Genomic DNA, 7,978 nt, shown 5'->3' with positions numbered 1-7,978 from the left:
AGCGACGCGGCTATTACAGTGGAGTGTATGAATTATCACACATTTATGTAGGAAAGCCTCACAAAAATGACTATAAAATAAAGATTTTTTACAGGTCACATATTTTTTGTTACTCGCGGGAAATTTCCAAACTCTAATCTAGGCCTTATTGGGATTAGTCCGGTTTTCTCACGATGTTTTCCTTCACCGAAAAGCAACTGGTAAATATCAAATGATATTTCGTGTATAAGTTCCGAAAAACTGGTACAAGCCGGAGTTCTTATGCCCTAAAACCCTATAGCCATGCAGCATTTTGACTTACAACATGTATTGTGTACCTATGTATATGAAGTAGGTAAGTCAGCAGAAAATCTCGGGAACGTATAACAACAACTTATTCTACACGTAATACGGCACTCGCGTTCTGTTCGTAGACCAATCAATAAAGCTGCTGAATGCAACTAACATTTTCCCATTTTTACGCTTCTGAACCCATAGTGTAAATTTCATTCCATAGCGTGACGATCGTTCGCGTTTGTGTAATGACTATTTTTTGTAAGGGATTATGAACAGCGCGCCAAGCGGGAAGTTTTGGAAACTCGAAATCCCATACAAAATGACACGTCGCGTCACACTATACGCTATTGATGAAATGTACACTAAGGGTACTGTACGTACATCATACCTATTAGATATTAGCGTAGGTACAATTATTTACACATTACCTAATTGCTAATTAAATCATTACTTGCAACAGTTGTGACGTCGCGACAGTAAGTGCAAGTAATAATACAATGCATGCTTTATAATTTTATTAGGAAAACAAACGTATATATTTTTTTCGAATTAAAACATAATTATTATAGGAATATTAATTTATTTGGGCCTATACTGACTGTATAATAAAACACAGCTTTTAAAAGATGCGAAACCTATATTTAGCTTCAAATAAAATTTACATTTGTTACGAGAAGACAGTTGTTTTAGGGTTGTCACATTAAAACTAAATAAAAAATGTGGCCAGTTTGGGACATACTTTTTACCTATCTCTCTCTCTTCTTCCTCGCGTTATACCGGGATTTTGCCACGGCTCATGGGAGCCTGGTGTCCGCTTGACAACTAATCTCAAGAATTGAGATAGGCACTAGTTTTAACGAAAGCGATTGCCATCTGACCTTCCAACCCATAGGGGAAATTAGGCCTTATTGGGATTAGTCTGGTTTACTCACGATGTTTTCCTTCGCCGAAAAGCAACTGGTAAATATCAAATGATATTTCGTACATAAGTTAAGTACCCTATACAAACTATGTAGGTATTAAAAAAATGTTAAATATCTTATTTAGCACTAACTACCCTTAGAATAAATATGTGGTTATGTCAAAAATACGAACTTTATATGTTTCCCAGGCATGCTTTATAAGATCTGAGAAGGAAGAAAAAAGTAAGTACAATTGGTGTCTATAGGCCGCAGTGACACCAAAAAATATTGGTGTTACATTACTTATTTTGTAGTATTTTTACAGCTGAATTAGGCTTATCAAACAAAATTACTGTACAAAAGGGGTTAACATTTTAAAGCAACCGTATATGAGGGCCTACCGCGACCCACGTTCTTCTCTTCTCTCGCACTTGTTAATTAGTACCTAAGTATGACAGGGAGGCAACACGTCGAACGTGGTTCGCGGTAGGCCCTCTGTAGAGTAGAGTCGCCATTGATCGGAGTATAAGCCATATAAGCATAAACATAAGTATAAGCTGCAACTTGGCAGATACGCCGATCGACACGCGACAGTACGGCGCCGGTACACTGAGGCGCACAAATCGAGTTTTCGGCCCGAGGGTGGAAATGAACCACTTCCCGTCTCGTTATCAAATTTTATGAGGCGGTTTTCAGCCAGTTACGGTAAATATGATATTACAAATATGAATTTTACTTATCCCTGTCGCGTAGAATGATGATTCTTGTGTTGTGACAGTTCATTTTTAGGATTCCGTATCCAAAGGGTAAAAACGGGACCCTATTACTAAGATTCCACTGTCCGTCTGCCTGTCCGTCTGTGTGTCACCAGGCTGTATCTCATGAACCGTGATAGCTAGACAGTTGAAATTTTCACAGATGATGTATTTCTGTTGCCGCTATAACAACAAATAGGTACTGCAAACAGAATATAATAAATATTTAGGTGGGGCTCCCATACCAATAATTTTACTGCCGTTTTTTGTGTAATGGTACGGAACCCTTTGTACGCGACTCCGACTCGCACTTGGCCGGTTTTTATATGATTTATCTATGTAGAGGTAGTAGATGTAATGCATAATTGTTTTACATCATATTTTCTCGGAAACGTTCGTATTTTTCATGCTACTTCAGTCAACCTCAGTACTTTTTGTACCGAGACTGACTGAAATAGCAAGACACGTTCGTACGTTTCTGTGAAAATTCAATGGAAAATAATTATGCGCTATATCTGTAAGAGATTATGAATAAAAAAGCCTAAATCATTTTAAATGAAGCCTAAATAAAATATCATCAGTCTCATATCTCAATGTCCCATTTGTAAGATAATATGTTCATGAAAAATAATAATATGACTCCTTCCATGTATGACAGCTTATTACAGATATAGTATGTGTTGCCATGACAAGTGTGACAGGCGTTTTGCATTTGTTTCATCGACAGATCTATTTAAGGTGGTTCGATTTTCATACAAAATTCAATCGCATTGCATTAAGTCACTACACACTATTAGTACATAAATATTTCCGCATTTATCTACTTTCGAATATTCGTTTGCGCGAAATTAATAGGAAAACAATGTTTCATACAGAAATCATGCAATAATCATAGTTAAATTTTCATCAATTTTACGTATGTGTGTGTCACAAATGTCGTGTACAGATACATTTGCGACGTTGCCATACTATTTCCGACGTTGCCGGGCTGACCACGGCGCGAATTTGGAGTGCCGTCATGTTTAGTGCAATTTTGTTGACAGGTACTTAATTGACTGAAGCGAGAATAAGTACCCGAAAATAGTCAGCTTAGCTAAGAACTATCATGACGTGTTTTGCAAACAGTCGCTTTTTTGCTTTCAATCGGAAAGTTCCCGGTTCGATCCCCAGCATTGTATGCTGGGATATAACTTTTTGTAATTTTTTTACACCTAAATTTCGTATTGTTTTTTTTTATATGTTTATTTAATTTTTCTTATTTTCAAAAAGCGAATGACTACGCGTATTCGTTTATTTTTTACAAAGATAATTAGAAATTGTACTCTACCTAATCTCTTTGATTTTTACAATCAGGACATCCTCACTGCAATAAAAAAGAAATGTATAATATTTCCTGTGGTTGAAAATAATGGAATTTTTGTCCATGAATGAAGAACACAATTACAGTTACTACCAGGTAAGTAAATTATAACTCGATTATAACATTATTAGAATCCATATTGTTGCATCATCTTTCTTCCTATTACATCAGAGATTTTTTCCTATCATGATTCATGATATTATATTTCTTTCAGGTACAGGGACTACTACGGATAACAAATATGAAAAAAATGTACTTGTACTTGAATTCAAAATAAAAAAATACTTAAATAAATGTTTTCATTTTATTTTAGGTAAAACCGGCCAAGTGCGAGTCGGACTCGCAAACGAAGGGTTCCGTACCATTATCTATAAAAAAGGGTCACCCATCCAAGTACTGACCTCGCCCGACGTTGCTTAACTTCGGTCAAAAATCACGTTTGTTGTATGGGAGCCCCACTTAAATCTTTATTTTATTCTGTTTTTAGTATTTGTTGTTATAGCGGCAACAGAAATACATCATCTGTGAAAATTTCAACTGTCTAGCTATCACGGTTCGTGAGATACAGCCTGGTGACATACAGACGGACGGACGGACGGACAGCGGAGTCTTAGTAATAGGGTCCCGTTTTACCCTTTGGGTACGGAACCCTAAAAGCTGTGAAAATCAGGTATTGAATATTTTTTTTGAAAACGTTGATAAAGTAATTTATTGATAGAGTCTGTGCGGAAAGAGAAGAGTCTTGAAATGTAGGGGAGCCCATACATTCTACGACTCTTCTCTTTCCGCACATACCCTAATACCAACTAATACTGAATATCTGGGGGAGCGGTGGTGGCCTAGCGGAAAGCGCGTGCGACTTGCAATCCGGAGGTCGCGGGTTCTAACCCCAGCTCGTACCAATGATATTTGGTACGAAATATCATTTGATACCTATTTACCGAAACCTATTTATATACCGATACCTATTTTTCGGTGAAAGAAAACAATGTGAGGAAACTGGACTAATCCCAATAAGTTAACTCTCTGGGTTGGAAGGTCAGGGCAGTCGCTTTCGTAAAAACTAGTGCCCATGCCAATTCTGGGATTAGATGCCAAGCGGACCCCACGCGAGGAAGAAGAGATTGAATATCTGGGAGACCGCCCAAAGCTTAGAAAACATATAAAAACTAAAAAATGCGTGTTTTCTCACAGATCAGACCTAGCTAAGAGATCCAACCCCTTATAGCAAATTTCATTGAAATCGTTAGAGCCGTTTCTGATATCATCCAAATATATAAATAAATATATATATATAATAATTGCTCGTTTAAAGGTAAGATAACACAAAAAGACTAAAATAAACAAAAAGAAATTACCTACTCGCACCAGTCTTGAACCCCAATCCTCTTGCACGTATTTCCACGAACATACCGTTACGCTATTGCAACATACTTACGTTGTGTGAAATTGTCTACTACAAGGATCACGGAAACACTGTTTGCATGTGTGAGTAATAGTAGGAAAAAGCGTGACAGCAACACTCCGTCGAATTAAAAAGGTGGTTTTTGCACAATGAAGTATTCAATGTTTATTTTAATAGTTCAATATTTATTTAAAGAGTGCGCGAAACATACTTTTAAGTATACAAATACCATGACCATTTCACAAAAAAATAAAACCTGAAATTTTGCAAAAGTGGTGCCATCTAGAGCGAGAGTTAAGTTTTGAGTAACCTAGGCGAACCACCTTAAATAAAAGTAAACAAACAATTTGTACATTTTCGGGTAGTTTATAACTAGGGATTGCAAACCGGATTGATTTTCAATCCGGCCGGATCCGGCCGGATTTTGGCCACAATCCGGCCGGATCCGGCCGGATCGGATCCGGTTAGGTATAAGGATATTAATGTTAATTAAATGACATATTTTCAAGTTTTATGCATTATATGAGAAACAAAGGGTATTTTTACAAATGTATTCATAAAACAACAAATTGAAGTAAATAAGAAATAACTTTTTAACAATAAAATAAAACTAAGTATTAAAAAGTGTCACAATGTCAATCTCAATTGAAAAATAAAATTTGAAATCTAAGTCATTTTTTAATATTATTATATTTAATCATTCACATTCTGCTCAAATTTACGTTTACAATAAAGCCTATGGGATGGGAATTTGAACTCCTTGAAAGGACAAGTTTTCGTAACTGTTCTTTGATGGAATTATTTGTAACGCTGACATCCATTCTAGTAACAAGATATTTTACTTTTAACCAAAATTATATGAAATGCACTCCAATATTATCTTGCTTTCATTTTTTATCCGTGAAAATAGTTTTATAGCCTAAATCACAAATAAATAAATATTATAAGACATTCTTACACAGATTGACTAAGTCCCACAGTAAGCTCAAGAAGGCTTGTGTTGTGGGTACTCAGACAACGATATATGTTATACTTAAATACATAGAAAACAACCATGACTCAGGAACAAATATCTATGTCATCAGACAAATAAATGCCCTAAATAAATAAATAATTCATGAATAAATATTTGAGGACAGTCTTTTACAGATCGACCTACTCGTAGCCCCAAACCAAGCAAAGCTTGTACTATGGGTACCTACTAGCTAGCTAGTACTACTAGGCGACGATATATATACGTATAGTATATTGATAAATACATGCTTATATACATAGAAAACACGCATGATTAAGGAACAAATATCTGTGTTCATCACACAAATAAATGCCCTTACCGGGATTCAAACCCAGGACCATCGGCTTCATAGGCAGGAGGCAGGGTCACTGAATGGTCACTACCCATTAGGCCAGACCGGTCGTTACAAATGCCTTCCATGACATCGCCATCCTTTAATTTTTACTTCTAAGTATTTAAGTAGTCGTCGTATCGTGCCAATTCGTGCCACCAACATGCAGGAAGAAATCCTCTTCTGTTCTCAATCATCGTCATATTAAATATCTTCTTATTTTACTAAATATTGACTTTTTCATTCGTTCTTTATTCTGTTTAACTTCTTTCTTCCATCCGTCGCCTTTATCTCAACTAAAACCTACAGTTGGTGCTGTGTGCGGTCTTTTTTTCTATTTTCCCGGATCCGGTCCGGATCCGGTGATTTTAGCCGGATCCGGTAGCTCCTAAAAAGTGCCGGATCCGGCCGGATTACCGGATCCGCCGGACCGGATTGCAATCCCTATTTATAACACTTATTGGTTAACCCACCAAATACAAAACCGCCTGGATCCGTCACTAAACGACCTGACTTTAACCAACATTATTTGATCATGTAATGTGTTCATCTACCCTCAACTGGCAAATGGATCTATTTCAGGGTAGACTGTTTACTTTTATTTAAGATAATAATCGTTTGTCCCTTTCCATCATACCAATACGTCGGAAAGGGACAAACGATTATTATCGGCTTGTCAACTTTAGTAGACGTTTATGAATAAGGGGGTTTGACTATAGAATGTACTTTTGGCACGTAGTTCTGTCCATGCCGACTGTACTCCGTTCCAAGAATCTCTGCTTTATATCGGCCTTTTTATTGCATTTTATTTCGGCGCCGCCTCCACTCGGACAAGGTTCCCCGTCTCCCTACATCCACGCATTATAGAACCTTGTCACAGTTGCTTCTACTCCATGCAAGCTATTTATATGTAACAGCAACACCCTTAAGTAACCATAGATAGACTTTAAGTCGTTGGAATAAGGTGCAAGAAGAGTGAGTTGGCTGTGTTAGATGGTACGCCATTTTGGCTGTTCTTTTGATGGTTGACAACATTTGGGCGTATTGATTTTAGGTCGTTGAGCTGTGTGTTGTAAGGGGCGGGAGCTTCAATGGCAATGAAATCTGATCAATTTGAACTGTTTAAATAATAGTACCTACATACTTACTTAATCCGTTTTTTTTTTGCTCTAAACTACCCCAACCAGATCTATCAATGTATGGCGAAAATTATGAAAAGATGTGTCTGTCCGTCTGCATGATATAATGTGTAGGGTATAATGTGCCGTGTATTTATGGCTAGCAAAAAGTCGCTCCCATGCCATTTAAAACGATATGCTTGAACTGATGAAACCTAGACATATTGTTTATTTATTTATTTATTCCCGATCTATTATTCCCGATCCGAGGACAAACTCAGTCAAAAATGGTTGTCCAATTACTACAAAATATAAATATGTAAGTATATATGCATTAACTATTATTAATGCATATGATCAAAAAGTCCTCCACACACGCACAGAAATCAAGTTTCTTTAGAATACATTACCATAGTTTCACCTAACCCGATTTAAGGTTCCTCGAGTACTTTATCTCTTCGTACTTAGTATTTCCTGAAACTGATACTTTGGAACACTTAGCGAGGTATCATTGTACTTACCTGCATGTGTCGGGTGTGTCGATAAATGGATTAGGTATCGATATCGATGAAAATAGTATTCGAAACTGAAGTGGGGTGGACGAATATCTAAAAATTAAATATTGGTTAGCGTAGCGCTACCTCGTTTCACGCAAAATAGGCACAATGGTTGTGCGAAAAATGCCCAGACACACTAACTTAAATATTTCAAGAAAATACACATAAATTTAGAATTTGTATCGAAGATCGTCGTTTCGCGCCTATACATTTTTAAAATTTTGCTACTTTTTTTACTGACATAATTGGTTTGCCAGAA

This window comes from Cydia splendana, chromosome 2 (genome assembly GCF_910591565.1).
Source record: "Cydia splendana chromosome 2, ilCydSple1.2, whole genome shotgun sequence".
In the NCBI taxonomy this organism is placed as follows: Eukaryota; Metazoa; Arthropoda; class Insecta; order Lepidoptera; family Tortricidae; genus Cydia; species Cydia splendana.
The sequence above is the reverse complement of the archived record's forward strand: the minus strand, read 5'-3'. Positions refer to the sequence as shown.